General features: G+C 39.5%; 2 pseudogenes; one reads left to right on the top strand and one right to left on the bottom strand.

Moving 5' to 3' along the window:
• Positions 1 to 9,159: 9,159 nt before the first annotated feature.
• LOC120101349 (small nucleolar RNA SNORA17) lies at positions 9,160 to 9,282 on the bottom strand (annotated as a pseudogene).
• A 2,039-nt stretch (positions 9,283 to 11,321) lies between these two features.
• Dnaja1-ps4 (DnaJ heat shock protein family (Hsp40) member A1, pseudogene 4) lies at positions 11,322 to 16,676 on the top strand (annotated as a pseudogene).
• The last annotated feature ends 1,995 nt before the right edge of the window (positions 16,677 to 18,671 follow it).

The following is an 18,671-nucleotide window of genomic DNA, read 5'->3' as shown; positions in this document are numbered from 1 at the left end:
TCAACTGGTAGTGTGGAGATGCACAGTAAAGTCTTTTCAAATTGTCATGTAGGCTTCCGGCCAGACTTTCTTAATGACAAACATTTACAGAGCAATTAAACTAACTTCCCAGAACAACTTCTGAATACTTCACAGCACCTTAATGAATATTCAAGGATGAGTATTTAAACACACACACACACACACACACACACACACAGAGGGAGAGAGAGAGAGAGACAGAGACAGAGAGAGACAGAGACAGAGACAGAGAGACAGAGACAGACAGAGGCAAACAGAGTGAGAAACAGAGAGAGACATAGACAGAGAGTGACAGAGAAACAGAGAGACAAAGAGAGAGGGATAGATGATTAAAGGAAGAGAGGAAGAGAGAAAAGAGGAAAAGAAGGAGGGAAACAGAGAGGGAGGGAGAAAGAGAAACTACTTCACATGCTAACACATTATATGATTTCTATAGTATAAGAAGACTTTCTATGGTAAAATTATCACAATGCTATTATATATATGTATATACATATATATATATATATATTATACATACACACTACGTGTGTGTGTGTGTGTGCATGTGTGCCTGTGTGCCTGTGTGCATGTGTTTAGAGAGGATGTAACATTAAAAATTTCATTTTTTTCATTAAGTGTTTTTGTATATTTCATAGCCAACCTTTACAGGTTCTCTGTATATAATTCCTTCTGTTTTAACTTCCTCTGGAAATTCTTTCTTTATCCAATACTGTCTGTGTACATGTGGGATTACCTATCACATATAACAAAAGTTAATGACTCATGTATGTATAGTCTGGCTTGATTGAAACTTGTTTCTTCTGACTTTATTTTTATTTGTTCACACCCTGAATATACCCTTATGGCTCAAGTCAAGGGTATTTCCAAGTTATGAGGGTCTTTTCTAGCAATACAATAATAAAAACCTAAAAGAAACTGGATTTTTCTATGAAACCCCATCATACGTTGCCTCACAATGAACTCTGCTTTATACCACACCATTTATGCTTTCTCAGTAAAAGCTATTATTATTTCCTTTTTTCTATCACTCCGTCTGAAATTTTCTAAATGCCTCCACTATGTTCCGTTACACAAATATGTAATGTTTTCATTTCATCTTAAGATTATATTCAGTAAGTACTGTTTCTCAGTTTTATGTCTGTTAAGATACAAGGAAGCCCCTCAATACACTAAAAGCATTCAAATATTCATATTCATACTTACATACATACATACATACATACATACATACATACATACATATGTGTATATATAAGTAATTAACCTATTTGTTACTGTGGGTCTCTGGATTTGGTTGTTTTTACATTTTTTCCTATTTTAAAGATCTGGTGACTGATGCTATATGTGTCAAGATTTCATATTAAGGGGGCAAAAATGTATAAGACAAGAAACTATATACTATTCTTAGTGTATTCATTGTGAGAAGTTCAAGTCTTCCTCCCTCCCTTCCTTTTTTTCCTTCTTTCCTCCTCCACCTCTTCTCCTCCTCTTCATCTTCTATTTCATGTTGTTTTAAATTCTGACTGGTAAAAAGTAAAGAATTTTCAAAGAACCCCAATGTACGGTATTATTTATACAGCCTCAGAATATGTAATTCACAGCTTTTTCTGTAAGGATTTTAAATCAGTAAGTTTGAGATAAAGCTTGAAATTTTCTTTAAAATATAATTATGACTTGGGGCCAAAAAAACAAAATCTCTGAAGGGTTGCTTTCATAACATTTTCAGTGTTTGCAATAGTGGCTTTTCAAGACATGCTCTAAAAGTAGCTTAACATATGATAAATGGTGGCCCACATATTTTGTGGCAACTATTTCTCTAATGATTTAAAAATCAAGTTGTATAGTTGAAAAAAATATGATGAGTTTTCTGGCCATAATGATCTGCCCACATAAAATGAGAAGACAACCGCTCAAGGTACCATTTGATGAACTAGGAAATTGCCACATTTGTTCAGAGATTAAGAAAAATCAAAAGTTATAGAAAATTCACACTCACTCATCATGACAGCACTGCCAAACCCCTGGTTGTGATACTAAGAAATCAGAGCTAAGCTAAAGTTCTTAAGTTTTAAAACACTTGTGCTAGTATAAAATCATCATGTTATGTATGTAATAATGCCGCTAATATGTTGCTGATGGTATTTCTCTAGGGAGAGTCTGTAAGAAATGCAGCCCAGACATGAGCGAGAATCAAATGATGACCTTCTATGTCTAAAATATTAAAATATTTGATATTTCAATTTTCAATATTGCCAGCACTCAAATACAAATACTTGATAAACTTGCAGATAATTATAATAGTCCCTTAGTATGAAGTGTGTGTGGCGGGGTATGGAACTAAAGTATTTAATGACTGTAATCGGCATATTTAAAGATATCAAAGAGAGGTCAATATTTCAAATGCTTATATGTAAGTTGTTATTTCATCATCTCTAGAGATCATTTGAAATTTACTCTTAGTCCACTTGTCAAGAGATCATTTAACTGATCAATGAATTATGTGGCAATCAAAAGTTATGAGGTACAGAAATGTGTTCCAAGGTTGAAACCATATAAGTTAAGAGACCTCAAATGAGTCGGGGAGGCCACACAGACTTATTTCTGGTCAGAACAAGTCCTGCTGCACTTCATCGTTGTGTCATGCACTTTCAGAATGCTGTTCTTTAAAACTTATCATTCTAAAATTTCAAATACTAAAACTACAACTTTTGCTGACTGGGTTTCATGAAACATGGATAAATGGCTTGTTGCCTAGGGTGAACAGAGGAAGAGAACGATGTCAATCAGAAGTAGGAGTACTTTTTAAATGGTTTCCAATATGAAGGTATGAGTGGGAGGCAATACTCTTTAAAATATTAAGAATGAGTTACTTATATTCAGTTAGGTTGTGTTGCGCGCCCAACGTCTCGCCAGTAAGAACGACGCGCGGCAACAGGATTCTTCTGCAAACAAGCCTTTACTGTACAGCTCTCTTGAACAGGGACAGGGGACCAGGAGCGGCAAAGTCGCTCGCCTTATATACACAACAGTATGCTAATAATCTCTCAGGGATTGGTGGGGCACGGATCACCCCACTATCACCCCACTACTTGTCCTCCAGGGATTGGCAGAGAATGAATCACCTCACTAGCATGGTACTGCCCCTCATTAGCATATTAACGGCCAACTGACACCAGGTGCAAAAACCGCACATGTGCAGAACCGCTGTTCACCACTGGAGGGCGCCCTACGGACAAGCCTGCACATGCGCGGTAAGTTGTCGACATCCAGACGAGGCTGGATGTCGGCGCCATCTTTGTTTCGCCGTGCCACTCCCTACAAGGTTGAGCATATTGATTTTATTGAGACAATCTAGTCATAAATATTGTCTCAGAATGAAAGTAGAATTTCCACTTATGAATGTCAGTTCTCTGCAAAAACTGCAGAAATTAATTGGGACACGATGGTGGCAATGCTTTTACATGAACTCGAGCTACCAGAAGAAACTCTTGGTTCTTTATTCCTGAGTACTTTTACAGAGTTTGGCTAGTGACTGCAGATGGTAACAGAGACAAAACAGGGACCATAAGTTTAATTGCATTAGGGTGTCCTATGCGAAAGCTCAGAGGACTCAGTCTGTGAGTAAATGTAGAGTGAGAGCTGATGATCAGAAATGGGTATGATGATCAGAGCTGCTTTTAGTTGTATTGTTATTACAGTAAGAGCAGAGGAATATCTATTTTCTCTATCAATTATCTGATTAGCAATTTTAATGCATTTCAGTAAGATTTATGAAGTTGTGATAAATAATTAAGAAACCAACTATAGTCTTTCAAATATGTCTTGGTTTATGTTTTTGAATACAATCTGTAATACATATAAGCTACAAGAATGTATTAGAAAATGTACTTTTAGGATATTTAAAATATAGCACAATTGCAATTTTAGCCTGAAACTTCAGAATAACTTTAAGTCATAATTCTTGTAATGAAGCTCAAGGTTTTCCTAACAAAGAATAGTGGCTTTGTATTAAAATGAAGGCAACAGGATTAGTGTGAACTGTTTTGAGACTGGAGGACCCTGAAAGTCACAGTATTCAGTATTGATGCCTCACCTTCCTTTCAGCATTCTCAATGGATGAATATTGATAGTTCTCCAAATGCAGACAACTTTCTCTCCCATAAACATATAACTTTATAACAGAACTGCAGAAGCCATGCAGGGAAATGATGTTTCCAAGTGGCTGTGCTGCCAGGCAATTCCCTCAGAACCACAATGAGCCTTGTAGATCTGCTGCTGTTGGTTTTTGTCTGCATATCCAAAATACATTGGCATGCTAAGTCACTTAGACCCGTACTGCCACATTATTACAAATGAACATACCATTGCTTTTCAGCAGAAAAATAACTAAAGCAAAAGGTTATTTTATTTTCCACTTATAACTAAATAGGGATAAAGTTGTCCTTTAATTGTGGTTGCTTAAGCCACATTTGAAACAATGTAGTCAAAACAGAGGGATGTCCTAGATTCCTCCTCAGATTTCAGTATTAAATCTTCTTGGCTTGGTCAGGTGGAAAAAGCACCCTAGAATAAGCTTGCATAGTCTTCAACACCTGCTATCCTCTCAATAAATGTCTAGAGTTCCCTTGAGCATGATGTCCTGAGAACAGGAAGTTGCCTTTGGAACCATTACTGGCAAAGTAAGGAATATCATGCCCAGTCCAACTGACAGCCCTATGTAGGTCAAGGATCCATTTCTAAATCGAAGCAAAAGAGAAAAAAAAGAAGAAGAAAGAAAAAAGGAAAGCAACTAGATAATCATAGCTTGTTCAGACTCCGTAGCCTTTCATCATCTAAATCCAGAAGGGAAAATTGGCAGGCTAAGTACCCTGCTCTTTGAATGAAGTTGCATTTAAACACGAATCCATCTTTTCTCCTTTTAGAAAAAGGAGACGAAAATAGGAGAATCACAACACCAATTCCTAGCTGATTTTGTTAAATGGAATTCAGAAGCAGGTGGACTTCTGTGTTTGCCCATTACAGATGAACTTAGGATTATCAACATACATAGGTAATATTGAGCTGCATGCATTCAAGTGTTAAATCATCAAGATCATTTTCTTCAATAAGGAAATGGATTGTGCATACATTCATTATTAAGAGAGATCTGAAATGTCAAATATTTTAATGTAGTACAGATGTCTCAGAGTTACTTTGTTCCATAGATAATTAATTACAGCATTGTGTAACAAAAAGGCTGCATATCCAACACCATTGAATACTAAGAACTAGAAGTAAATGTATAGGGAACAACGTTCCAGGGAGATCCAATGAATTCATTGTTTTCCTTTTGCCACATGGCCCTAGACTTTAGTAGGCCAAACTTTACCACAGCTAACTTCATGACGCAAGTACCATTCAGGCCACAAAAGTAAGTATGCAGACAGTTAAGTACTACCCGCCAAAATAAAAACAAAGACCTAATCCATCAAAGTCCATGGTTCTGATAAAGTTTTTAAACGTACTAACTTTGCCTTTTGGCTTCTGTAGCTCTGTTTCTGGCTAACTGTTCTTGTTAAGTGAAGTACGTCGTCAACTCAGGTCATGGTGTTTTGTGCTTAAAAGCTCACCCTGAGAAAGTCCTGGAGCTACACTGGGATCCTGAAGACTCAATAGAGTTGGCTAAGAATTCAACTGAGTTCAACAAACATTATTGTTGATGAAAGCATTAAGGATGTTGCTCTTGATTGACAATTCTTCTGCATTATGCTTTGGCAGTGCACTATGCACTGTAAAACATTAAGTCATTTGTTCACCTTTGTCAGAACACTGTCATGGTCAAGAGTGTAAATCTAAAGAGAAATTGGACTCCAGGTTTTTTTTTCCCTTAAAAGCTGGTGATTAGTTAAAATGAACCCTTCCAGAGCTTTGGTTTCCTTCTCTGTTCAATAGGAAAAAAACTCACGCACTTTCATTATTAAATGCAGTAATAAAAGCAGGGAATCAAGAATGAGGCTTGGCACACGATAGTAATACTCAGCAATTATCAACCCAAAGTTTTAATAGTACAATTCATGAGACAGACAGCAATGTTCTAATTCTGGGCTTTGAACATGATTTTTTTAAACTATTGTACTCATATCTACATGTAGATTACAGACAGACTGTCTATCACAGCAGGCACTAATAACATGTGGCTGCTATGGGCTACAAAGTTAGCTAGTTTAAACTATGGCATATCTTAAATAGCTATTACAGAGGCTGGGAAGGTGATTTAATGACTAAGGGCACATGCCACTCTTGCGGAGAACCCAAGGTCAGTTCCCAGGTAGCTAACAGTTCCAAGTAATTTGACACTTTCATGGGCATCTGCACACATGTGATGCACATAAACTAACACAAACACACACACACACACACACACACACACACACACAACTAACAAATCCCTAAAAACACAAAATGTGTATGTAATGTGGAGATGTATTAGACCTTCCAAAAATCATTTAAGTACTCCATTAGTAACTATTATTTGCATGTCTGCTAAAATTTTGGATATAAGTTAAATAAGTTAAATTATTAAAATTAGTTTGAACTTTATCATTTTTATTTATGGCTACTAGAAAATACAAAGTTATACATGTAGTTAATACTTGCAGATACATGTGTGTGAACTTTATTATATATTAATAATATATAAATAATATTTTGTAAGGTTTTGTTGGGGAAGAGGTGGTGTTTGACGTGTATCTATGTTCATATGTAACGTGTGTGTGTGTGTGTGTGTGTGTGTGTGTGTGTGTGTGTGTGTGTATGTGTGTGCTAAACATTAAGAGGTCATAGATTGTGGCCCATGTTATACCAGTCATGTGGAGGTTAACAGACAAGTCAATCCTTACATATCTGAGAACAGGCAATCATTTAGTACTTTTGCCATTATTGTTTATGAGTGATTTTCCACTTGTCATTCATGGGAATGCTGGAATTATGTGCACCACAACATTCCACTGGCAACTTGGAGTTTAGAGATAGAACTTGGTCATCAGTATTCATGGTAGTGCCTTTATCCACTGAGCCATTTCCCTGTTTCTACATTCAAGTTCTCCTGAACACTACTAATACAGAAAATCTCAAAAAGAGACATTAGTTAACACTTTTTCTTTAAAAAGGTAGAAAATAAACAATTTTAAAAAACATTAAAATCACACATATCTTCACATTCTAAATTTTCAGGAAATGGTGAGATTGCAAATCCACAGGCCTGCTCTGCAAATTAAAAAGGTCAAATGCTAATTTTTAGAATCTCTCATTTTTCTTCACATTTAAAGAAATATTTCTAAATACCTTTCCTGCAATTTTTTCAGCTATATTTCTTTTGGTAGAGGGGCATTTCAACATGTTCAGGTCATTTTCTCTTAAATGTTGGTAATTTTCACTGGGAAAATTAAGTTCACTGTGAAGTCTAATTAGGACAGCTCCTGATTCTCAACCTTCATCTCTCATCTGCCAAGCTCATTTCAGAGGTCTTCCAACACAGACTCAGTGGATACACTAGAGCAGCAGTTTTCTTGTGGGTTGCAACACCTTTGGGAGTTGAATGACCCTGTCACTAGGGTCATGTAACAGATATCCTTTATATCAGATATTTACATTATGATTTGTAACAGTAGCAAAATTACAGTTAAGAAGTTGCAATGAAATAATTTTCTGGATAGGGGTCACCACAGCATGAGGAACTGTACTAAAGGGTTACTCCATCAAGAAAGGTTAAGAATCATTGAACTATAGTTATATTTGCAAATATAAATAACTCAATAGCTATTAGACCTTAGGAAAAGCGAAAAAGCACATTTCTTTCTTAAAATTTTTATTGGTTCTTTGTGAATTGCACATTATGCACCCCAAACCCATTCATCTCTCTCTCCCCCCTCATACCTGCTCTTCATGCTTACAACCTCCCACCCAACAGAGAAAAAAACATTATAGAAGCTGTAATGTGTTATAGTGTGTTCCTCAGGAAACCATTTTGCCCATTTCTTTGCTTGCAAATGTTCATTGCAAAGACTTGGTCTGTTATGAGGTCTCTGACTTCTCTTTACTCTATCAATACTGGTACCTCACTGCGACTCCTCTCAGATATCCTGTTATTGCCCTGTGTCATAGAGATTCTTTGTTTTAGATCTATAGAACTGGCTCCTTCATGCATTCGAGAAATTCATCCATGGGGTAGATGTTGGGTTGGACCAATTCAAAGCCCTGAATCCGGGTCTGAGAAGTATCTAAGCTGGTCAGCCCACTAGCTTTCCTGCTCTCATGCCCTCTGGGCCAGGTCACCAAAAACATCTTGCTAGCTGGACTAGTTCTACCCTGCTGCCCAGTCAAGGTGCCACCAGATCTCCCACTTTCAGTTTCCCTGGACCAGCTCTCGTGCCTGCCATAGATGGCAATGGATGAAGGAGAGGAAGAGGGTGTCTTTCCCTTGTCATTGCCGCTGCTGAGCAGACAAGAGGCAGGGTCAAGTCTCCCATATTCTTGTCAGTGGAGCCAACTCATCTGAAACCTCAATGTGCAGGGCCAGCTCTACTGTGCTGCCCAGGTGAGATGCAAGGCCTGCTTTCCTGCATGTTGTATCAGATGAAGGCCAGGGCCAGCTCTCCTGCTCAGATCACCCCAGACCAGCTCTCTTGCCTGCCACAGGTGGTAAGGGGAGAGTGGGGAGGAGGGTATCTCCCTCATTTACGCCACCATAGGAGAGAAAAATCGTAGGTCCAGGTCTCCCACATTCATACCCTTGGGGCTGGCTCACCCACAAGGCCTGCTCCTTAGGAGCGATATGCCCCACCTGTGCATTATGGCATGGTCTGTATCCCCAGGCCTCGGTGGTGCTCAGGTGGTGGTCATCTTAGGCCAGCTCCATGTCCAGGCTCCAGGGCACTTGTGGGTGGTCATCTCAGGCTCCATCCTTCCCCGGTCCACTTGGAAGGACTCTCTTTCTCAGGCCCTTAGCCCCAATAGGAGTTCTTTTGGTCTCTAGCTTGCCGCTCATCCTAGGAACTATTGGGGCTTTTGTGGTGGTTATCTCAGGCTAGCTCCCTGTTCCAACACCATGGTGCCAGGCTGGTGGTCTTCTCATGCTCATCCTTCCTCCTCCCAGGGAATGGTAGGCTATTAGTCATTCTGATTCTCATAGGAAACAGCAGAGTATAGACACATCCTCTCTGCTACCTTCTGATGCACATGTGACACAGTAGACACACTGCTAATGTTTCTAGAGACAAGGCATGTTGCGTTTTAAATGAGTCATTGTGATGGTTTGCATATGCGTGGTTCAGGGAGTGGCACTATTAGGAGGTGTGGACTTTTTGGAGTAAGTGTGTCACTCTGGGCATGGGCTTAAGACCCTCATGCTAGCTGCCTAGAAGTCAGTCTTCTACTAGCAGCCTTCAGATGAAGATGTAGAACTCTTAGCTCTGCCTGCACCATGCCTGCCCAGATGCTGCCATGCTCCCACTTTGATAATAATGGACTGAACCTCTGAACCTGTAAGCCAGTCTAATTAAATGGTGTCCTTTATTAAGACTTGCCTTGGTCATGGTGTCTGTTTACAGCAGTAAAACCCTAACTAAGACAGAAGTTGGCACTGAGAGTGGGGTATTACTGTGGTAGGCCTGACTATACTTTTGTTTGGAAGAATGTAGATTTTGGGACTTTGGATTTAGAAAGCCATGGAATACTTTTAGTTGGCTACCCTAATCATCCTAGTAGGAATATGGAAGACTTTGCTGCTTCGGGTGATTTGAACTGTGGAAGCCTAGTTCTAGAGGTTTAAAAGAGGAAAAATTTTAGTACGTGGCCAAGAGACTATTCTTGTGATATTTTGGTGAAGAACATGGCTGGTTTTTGCCCTTATCTGAAGAGTCAACCTGAGGTTAAGATAAAGAGATTTATATTAATTGCATTGACAAGGGAAGTCTCAAAAAAGCCCTATGTTGGACTTTGGTTCAGTCTCATGAAGAACAATTTGAACAAACCTAGCAATCTTAGAAAGGAAAAAATATAAAATATATGGTTCAAATATTAAAGGGGTACCAGGAAGTGAAATGGAGAGGTACCTGTGTTATAGGAAATAACAGATTAAGGGAGAGGGACTTTGAGACAAGGTTCTACCCAGCTAAATTTAGATCCAGGCATAGTGGTACACTGTGGAAGACTGACTTCTAGGCAGCTAGCATGAGGGTCTTAATTCCAGGAGACAGGAATGCAGATCTCTGAGTTCAAGACCAGTCTACAGAGCAAGACCCAAGAAAGCCAAGCTCAGTCAGTTTAATGCTGGTTAGGTGGAGCTAAGAAACTAGCTGTGATTAAGAGACCAGCATTACTGAGGTAAAACATGTCAAGTGCTCTCTGAGAGCACAAAGAAGCTTGTGCTGGTGTTAGCCAAGGTTGTACCTCATGCTGCAGCTATACTTCAGAATGTATGAGTCACCCTGGTGACATTGCTTTTGAAACATGAAGAGGTCATGAAGAGCAGCTGAGGCTTGGCACTGTGAGCGGCCATGAAAGTCCATTGGCAAAGGTGCAATCTCAGTTGCAGTTGACAGACAAGGACTGCAAGAGTCATGGATCAACCTGAACTTAGAATGCTACATAGGGCACAGCTGGAGAAGTGATGTCAGCCTTTTGGAGAAGTCAAGAAGATCATGTGTGGATCCCAGACATTGAAAAAAGAAGCTGTAACATTGAAGTTCCCTTGGAGACTCCAGGATGTTCAAGATGCCAGAGCTGTGGACTATCTGCAAAGGAAAGTTGCTAACAAAGAGTGGAATCAGCCCAGGAGAGAGAAGTTTACAAAGATGAAAAAGGAGGTGGAAATCTGAAGACTCCTTTAACTTTAGACATGGAGATGCACATTCGGAGTTTGCCCATTTGGTTTTCTGTCTTGCTTTGGGGATTTAAGTTATCACTTGAATCTCAGAAGAGACTTTGAACTTTGGGCTTTAAACATTGCTGAGATTGCTACAGACTATGGGGACTTTCAAAGTTGAACTAAATGTATTTTACATTATGCTATGTTTAGGTATAGACCCTGTGAACAAGCCTGTGGAAGTCAGGGAGTAGAATGTGATGGTTTGTATATGCTTGGCTCAGGGAGTGGCATTATTAGGAGGTGTGCCCTTGTTGGAATAGGTGTATCACTGTGGGCATGGGCTTAAGATCTTCATGCTAGGAAACTTTGCAGAATGTTTGATGGGTGGTGGAGCAGCAGTGTCTATGGTCCTCTTTTTCTCTCTGGCATCAGCCTGCTCACTGCTGTAAAAATGGTGAAGGAAACCACTTACTATGATGTTCTGGGGATCAAACCCAATGCCTTGAAAAAGACATATAGAAAATTGGCTTTGAAGCACCACAGTGATAAGAATCCAAATTGAAGGAGAAAAGTTCTAAAGCCTATGAAGTTCTTCCTGATTCCAAAAAAAAGGTAATTGTATGATGAAGGAGGAGAGCAGGTGATTAAAGAGGGCAATGCAGATGGAGGTTTTGGCTCACCCAAACTTTGATAAGTTTGGAGGAGGAGGAAGAATGCAAAGAGAAAAGAGAAAAGAGAGGTACAAATGTTATGCATCACCTCTTTATGATGTTAGAAGACTTATATAATGATGCAACAACAACAACAACAAACTGACTCTCCAAAAGAAAGTGATTTGTGACAAATGTGAAGGCCAAGATGGTAAGAAAGGAGCAGTAGGCCCTTCTGGTTGCTGCCCTCATGTAGAGTTGAAACCTAGCCACGAGGAGGGACTTCAGGCCCAAGATGAGAGGTAAGATATGTGCCCAGATCTGAACGGATCCAGTCAAACAGTTCCCTGCACCCAAATCCCATGGGAGGGAGAGCTAGACTTTCAGGGGCAGAAATGCCTGGGAAACCAGAGGAGACTACTCTCCGCCCACATTTCGGACTCTAGAGGAAAACACATAGTGCCATCAAGGCCTGCTGCACACAAGGACCCAGAAGTAGGGGCAGGCCCTTCTGGTTGCTGCCCCCACAGAAAGCTGAAACCGAGTCTCAAGGAATGACTTCAGGCCTGAGACCAGAGGTAAGACCAACTTTTCTGCTCCAAGTGACCTACCTGGTGGACTCAGGACACATGCCCACAGGAAAAGCTGAAAGCCAGTGGACAGGAACGACTACATGCCTGAAAGCAGAACACTCTGTCTCTATAACTGGCTGAAAGAAAACAGGAAAACAGGTCTACAGCACACCTGACACACAGGCCTATAGGACAGTCAAGCCACTGTCAGAAATAGCAGAACAGGGTAACACCAGAGACAACCTGATGGCAAGAGGCAAGCACAGGAACCCAAGCAACAGAAACCAAGACTACATGGCATCATCGGAGCCGAATTCCCCCACCAAAGCAAACACTGAATATCCAAACACACCAGAAAAGCAAGACCTAGATTTAAAATCACATTTGATCATGATGATGGAGGTCTTTAAGAAAGACATAAAGAACTCCCTTAGAGAAATGCAGGAAAACACAAGTAAACAAGTAGAAGCCCTTAGAGAGGAAACACAAAAATCCCTGAAAAAATTAAAGGAAAACACAAACAGATGAAGGAATTGAAAATGGAAATAGAAACAATAAAGAAAGCACAAAGGGAGACAACTCTGGATATAGAAAACCAAAGGAAGAGACAAGGAGTCGTAGATACGAGCATCACCAACAGAATACAAGAGATAGAAGAGAGAATCTCAGGAGCAAAAGATTCCATAGAAATCATCAACACAACTGTCAAAGATAATGTAAAACAGAAAAAGCTACTGGTTTAAAACATACAGGAAATCCAGGACACAATGAAAAGATAAAACCTAAGGATAATAGGTATAGAAGAGAGTGAAGACTCCCAACTCAAAGGACCAGTAAATATCTTCAACAAAATCAGAGAAGAAAACTTCCCTAACCTAATGAAAGAGAAGCTCATAAACATATAAGAAGCCTACAGAACTCCAAATAGATTGGACCAAAAAAGAAACTCCTCCCATCACATAATAGTCAAAACACTAAATGCACAAAACAAAGAAAGAATATTAAAAGCAGTAAGGGAAAAAGGTCAAGTAACATAAAAAGGCAGTCCTATAAGAATTACACCAGACTTCTCATAAAAGACTATGAAAGGCAGAAGATCTGGACAGATGTCATACAGACCCTAAGAGAACACAAATTCCAGTCCAGCTTACTGTATCCAGCAAACTCTCAATTAACATAGATGGAGAAACCAAGATATTTCATGATAAAACGAAATTTACACAAGAACTTTCTACAAATCGAGCCCTACAAAGGAAAATAAATGGTAAAGCCCAACACAAGGAGCCAAGCTACACCCTAGAAAAAGCAAGACACTAATTGTTTTGTAACAAAACAAAGAGAAGACAAGCACACAAACATAATCTCTCCTCCAAATATGAAGATAACAGGAAGCAACACTCACTATTCCTTAATATCTCTCAACATCAATGGACTCAATTCCCCAATAAAAAGACACAGATTAGCAAACTAAATACATATTGAGGAACCAGCATCATGCTGCCTACTGGAAACACACCTCAGAGACAAAGACGGACACTACCTCAGAGTAAAAGGCTAGAAAATAACTTTCCAAGCAAAGGTCTGAAGAAGCAAGCTGGAGTAGCTATTCTAATATCGAATAAAATCAATTTTCTACCAAAGGTTGTCAAAAAAATAAGGAAAGACATTTCATGTTCATCAAAGGAAAAATCCACCAAAATGAACTCTCAATCCTAAATATCTCTACTGCAAATACAAAGGCACCTACATACATGAAAGAAACCTTACTAAAGTTCAAAGTATGCATTGCACCTCACACAATAATAGTAGGAGATTTCAACATCCCACTCTCATCAATAGACACATCATGGAAACAGAAATTAAACAGAGACTGGCAGACTAACAGAAGTCATGAACCAAATGGACTTAACAGATATTTACAGAACATTCTATCCTAAAACAAAAGGATATACCTACTTCTCATGGTATTTTATCCAAAATTGACCATATAATCGGGCAAAAAACAGGCCTTAACAGATACAGATAGATAGAAATAATCCCATGCGTTCTATCAGAACACCATGGGCTAAAGCTAGTCTTCAATAACAATAAGGAAAGAACGCCCGCATATACATGGAAGTTGAACAATGCTCTACTCAATGATATCCTGGTAAAGGAAGAAATAAAGAAAGAAATTAAATACTTCTTAGAATTTAATGAAAATGAAGGTACAACATACCCAAACTTATGGGATACAATGAAAGCTGTGCTAAGAGGAAAACTCATAGCTCTGAGTGCCTGCAGAAAGAAACAGGAGAGAGCATATGTCAGCAGCTTGACAGCACACCTAAAAGCTCTAGAACAAAAAGAAGCAAATACATCCAGGAGGAGTAGAAGGCAGGAAATAATCAAACTCAGAGCTGAAATGTACCACGTAGAAACAAAAAGGACTATACAAAGAATCAACAGAACCAAAAGCTGGCTCTTTGAGAAAATCAACAAGATAGATAATCCCCTAGCCAGACAGATGGTGAATGGCTGAGAAGAACCTAAAGAAATATTCAGCATCTTTCTTCATCGGAGAAGTACAGAGTAAAACAACCCTGAGATTTCACCTCACACCAGTGCGATTGGCTAAGATCAAAAACTCCAGTGACAGCAGATGCTGGTGAGGATGTGGAGAAAGAGGAACACTCCTCCACTGTTGGTGGGATTGCAGACTAGTACAACCATTCTGGAAATCAGTCTGGAGGGTCCTCAGAAAATGGGACATTGCACTAACTGAGGACCCAGTTCTACCTGTCTTGGGCATATACCCAAAAGATGCTCCAACATATAACAAAGACACATGCTCCATTATGTTTGTAGCAGCCTTATTTATAATAGCCAGAATATGGAAAGAACCCAGATGCCCTTCAACAGGAGAATGGATACAGAAAATGTGGAACATCTACACAGTGGAATACTACTCAGCCATCAAAAAAATGACTTTATGAAATTCATAGGCAAATGGATGGAACTGGAAAATGTCATCCTGAGTGAGATAACCCAATCACAGAAAAACACACATGGTATGCACTCGTTGATAAGTGGATATTAGCCCAAATTCTCGAATTACCATAGATGCACAGAACACATGCAACTCAAAAAGGATGACCAAAATGCGAATGCTTCACTCCTTCTTTAAAAGAGGAACAAGAATACCCTTGGGAAGGAATAGGGAGGCAAAATTTAGAACATAGTCTGAAGGAACATCCATTCAGAGTCTGCCCCGCATGTGGCCCATACATATACAGCCACTAAACTAGATAAGATGAATGAAGCAAAGAAGTGCAGACCAACAGGAGCCGGATGTAGATCGTTCCTGAGAGACACAGCCAGAATACAGCAAATACATAGGTGAAGCCAGCAGCAAACCACTGGACTGAGAACAGACCCCAGTTGAAGGAATCAGAGAAAGGACTGGAAGAGCTTGAAGGGGCTCAAGACCCCATATGTACAACAAGGCCAAGCAACCAGAGCTTCCAGGGACTATGCCACTACCTAAAGACTATACATGGACTGACCCTGGACTCTGACCTCATAGGTAGCAATGAATATCCTAGTAAGAGCACCAGTGGAAGGGGAAGCCCTTGGTCCTGCCAAGGCTGGACCCCCAGTGAATGGGATTCTTGGGGGGAGGACTGTAATGGGGGGAGTATTGGGAGGGGAACACCCATATAGAAGGGGAAGGGAAGGGGTTGGGAGATGCTGGCCTGGAAACCGGGAAAGGGAATAACATTTGAAATGTAAATAAGAAATACCCATTTTATTAAAGATGGGGGAAAAGAAAGAAAGGAGTAGTAGTATACTGTCCCTAATACCAGGGCGGTTGGAAGGGGGCATGAAGATAAGCATTCATCAAATTGAACCAGGAATGGTTCAACAAATTCAGTCAGTGAGCATAGAGTGTCAGGTCATGGAGAATGCACCCGTCCTAAAGACCGATGTAAATGGTGCAAAGGAAGAAAGATAGTTGGAGAGAAGAAAATTGTAGAAGTTCATATTGATAAAGGCATGAACAATGGTCAGAAGATAACATTCCATGGTGAAGGAAACCAAGAACCAGAACTGGAGCCAAGGGATATTATAGTTGTGTTAGATTAGAAGAACCATGCTCTTTTTACAAGGTGAGGAGAAGACCTTTTCATGTGTATCGACAAACAGGTTGAAGCATTGTGCTGCTCCCAAAAGCCAATATCTACTCTTGACAACAGAACCCTAGTCATCACTTCTCATTCAGGTCAGATTGTCAAGCATGGGGATAGGAAATGTGTACTAAGTGGAGGTATTTCAATATACCATTGCTCATATGAAAAGGAATGCCTCATCATTGAGTTTGAGGTAAACTTTCCTGAAAATGGCTTTCTCTATCCTGATAAACTCTTGCTGCTGGAAACCTCCTTCCTGAAAAAAAAAAGGGAGGTAGAAGAGACTGGTGAAATGGATCAGGTAGAACTGGTGGACTTTGACCCAAATCAGAAAAGACGGCATCATTATAATGGAGACGTGTATGAGGACTATGAACATCACCCCAGAGGTGGCATTCAGTGTCAGACCCATTAATGAGCCAATCTTTGACATTCTGTATGCAGTGGTGGATGTGGGAAGGACTGTAAACATAATATGATCACTACTTGGCTATTGTTTTTTGTTTCAATATTCAACTATAGTAGTGTTTTGAGTTAAGTGAAGAATAAACACACACACACACACACACATATATACAAAAGACCCTCAATTTTATATATCTATATCTATATCTATCTATATCTATCTATCTATCTATCTATCATCTATCTATCTATCTATCTATCTATCTATCTATCTATCTATCTATATCTATATCTATCTATCTATCTATCTATCTATATCTATATATATCTATATCTATCTATCTATCTATATCCCTCACACTAGCTTCCTAGAAATCTGTCTTCTACTAGTAGCCTTCAGATGAAGATGTGGAACTCTCAGCTCTGCCTGTACCATGCCTGCCTAGATGTTGCCCTGCTTCCACCTTGATGATAATGGACTGAACCTCTGAACCTGTAGGCCAACCCAATTGAATGATGTCCTTCATTAAAACATGCCTTGTACATGGTGTGTGCTTACTGAAGTAAAACCCTAACTAAGATAGTCATAAAGCACAATTCAATTTCAGTTACACAAATCACCTCTAGCAGTTGTTCTCTGGTTGACTTGTCCAAAAAAAGAATTAAATCACTCAAGAATAATAATCTACATATAATATCCAAGGTTGTAGCCAGTGTCCATAACAGTTTCTGACAGGGAAATAGTAATTCAATTATTAACTGAATATTGAATTGCAGTTTGTCTTTGTTAGAATGTATTTCAGTTGTTCGTGATATGGTCTTGATGTGTAACCCAGGCTGAACTTATTATCCACCTTCCTCAGGCTTTTGAGTGTTGAAATGACAGATACATGCCATCATACCAGGCTGGTTACCAAGGATATCTTTTATGTAGGAATTGTGCCTAGAGAGATAAGGCCTTTCATTTAAAGGTTGTTTCCTGATTTTTGTATATTTCCTGGTTTTAAAAACATTTTGCATGTTTCCTTCTAACTTCATGTTCCCTCATAAAAGGTAGTTCAATCTAGTCCTCAAGAGCCTCATGTATGTACACAATGTGTTGTTACTATATTCACTACTCGCCACCCTGCAACTCTTTCTAGTATCCCCTATTTCATACCTGTGCTGGATAGTCATTTTAATGATACAATGGCTATTTAGATTACAATATATTCTTCCCAGGTCTCTGAGGGATTTGAAAGCTAGACTAATGAAAGAAGTAACCTTTTACCGTTCGTTTGTCTAAAGGAACTCATTTTACAGTGACTGCTCCCAGTTATCAACCACCTGTGTCTCATGATGAGTAATTAGATAGGAAAAAGTGTAAAGTTTAAAGTTTATGTAAGGTCTGGGGACATGAAAGTGTCTATGAAAATCTTTGATGGTCCAGGAAAGTTTTTTGAGGTCAGCAAGTGCAAGTTATGAAGGTTAGAGGGTGTGGGGCGGGGAAGCTTGGACATGATCAGAGATTGGTTTAAGGTATGTGGGAGGAATGAAAAATGCTTCAGATCTCTTCCCCTCACTATGTAACTGTTGTATTAAGACTTCAAATTTCAGAGCTTTAACATTAAACAGTGGTAATACTAACATCTGAAATTTATCTTTTTGTAAACTTGAAAAGATTATTGCAAGCATCGGGGAATCCACTTCGGATTTACCCCTTCCAGCTCAAATAAATTCCAGGTAAGTACTGGCCACCAACAGCCTGTTTTCCTTCTCACCTGCCTGTTCCTGAGGGTGAGATCTATTCCTTTATCCTGACAAAATGGATGTGTGCGAATGCACATGTATATACATATATGTGTATGTTCCAGCATCATTCCAGAATCTGTATTCAGGACAGTTAGCAGACAGGTGCTCCAGCCCAGCCTCACAGACTGCTTCAACTGGGCCTGCACACTCCCATCCCCAGATGGCCCCACACCCTGGACAGCAGTGAAAGCAGCTCTTCCCACACTTGCTCAAT

This window comes from Rattus norvegicus, chromosome 2 (assembly GCF_036323735.1).
Source record: "Rattus norvegicus strain BN/NHsdMcwi chromosome 2, GRCr8, whole genome shotgun sequence".
Taxonomy (NCBI): domain Eukaryota; kingdom Metazoa; phylum Chordata; class Mammalia; order Rodentia; family Muridae; genus Rattus; species Rattus norvegicus.
Note: the sequence above shows the minus strand (reverse complement) of the source record. Positions and strands in the feature narration are given on the sequence as shown.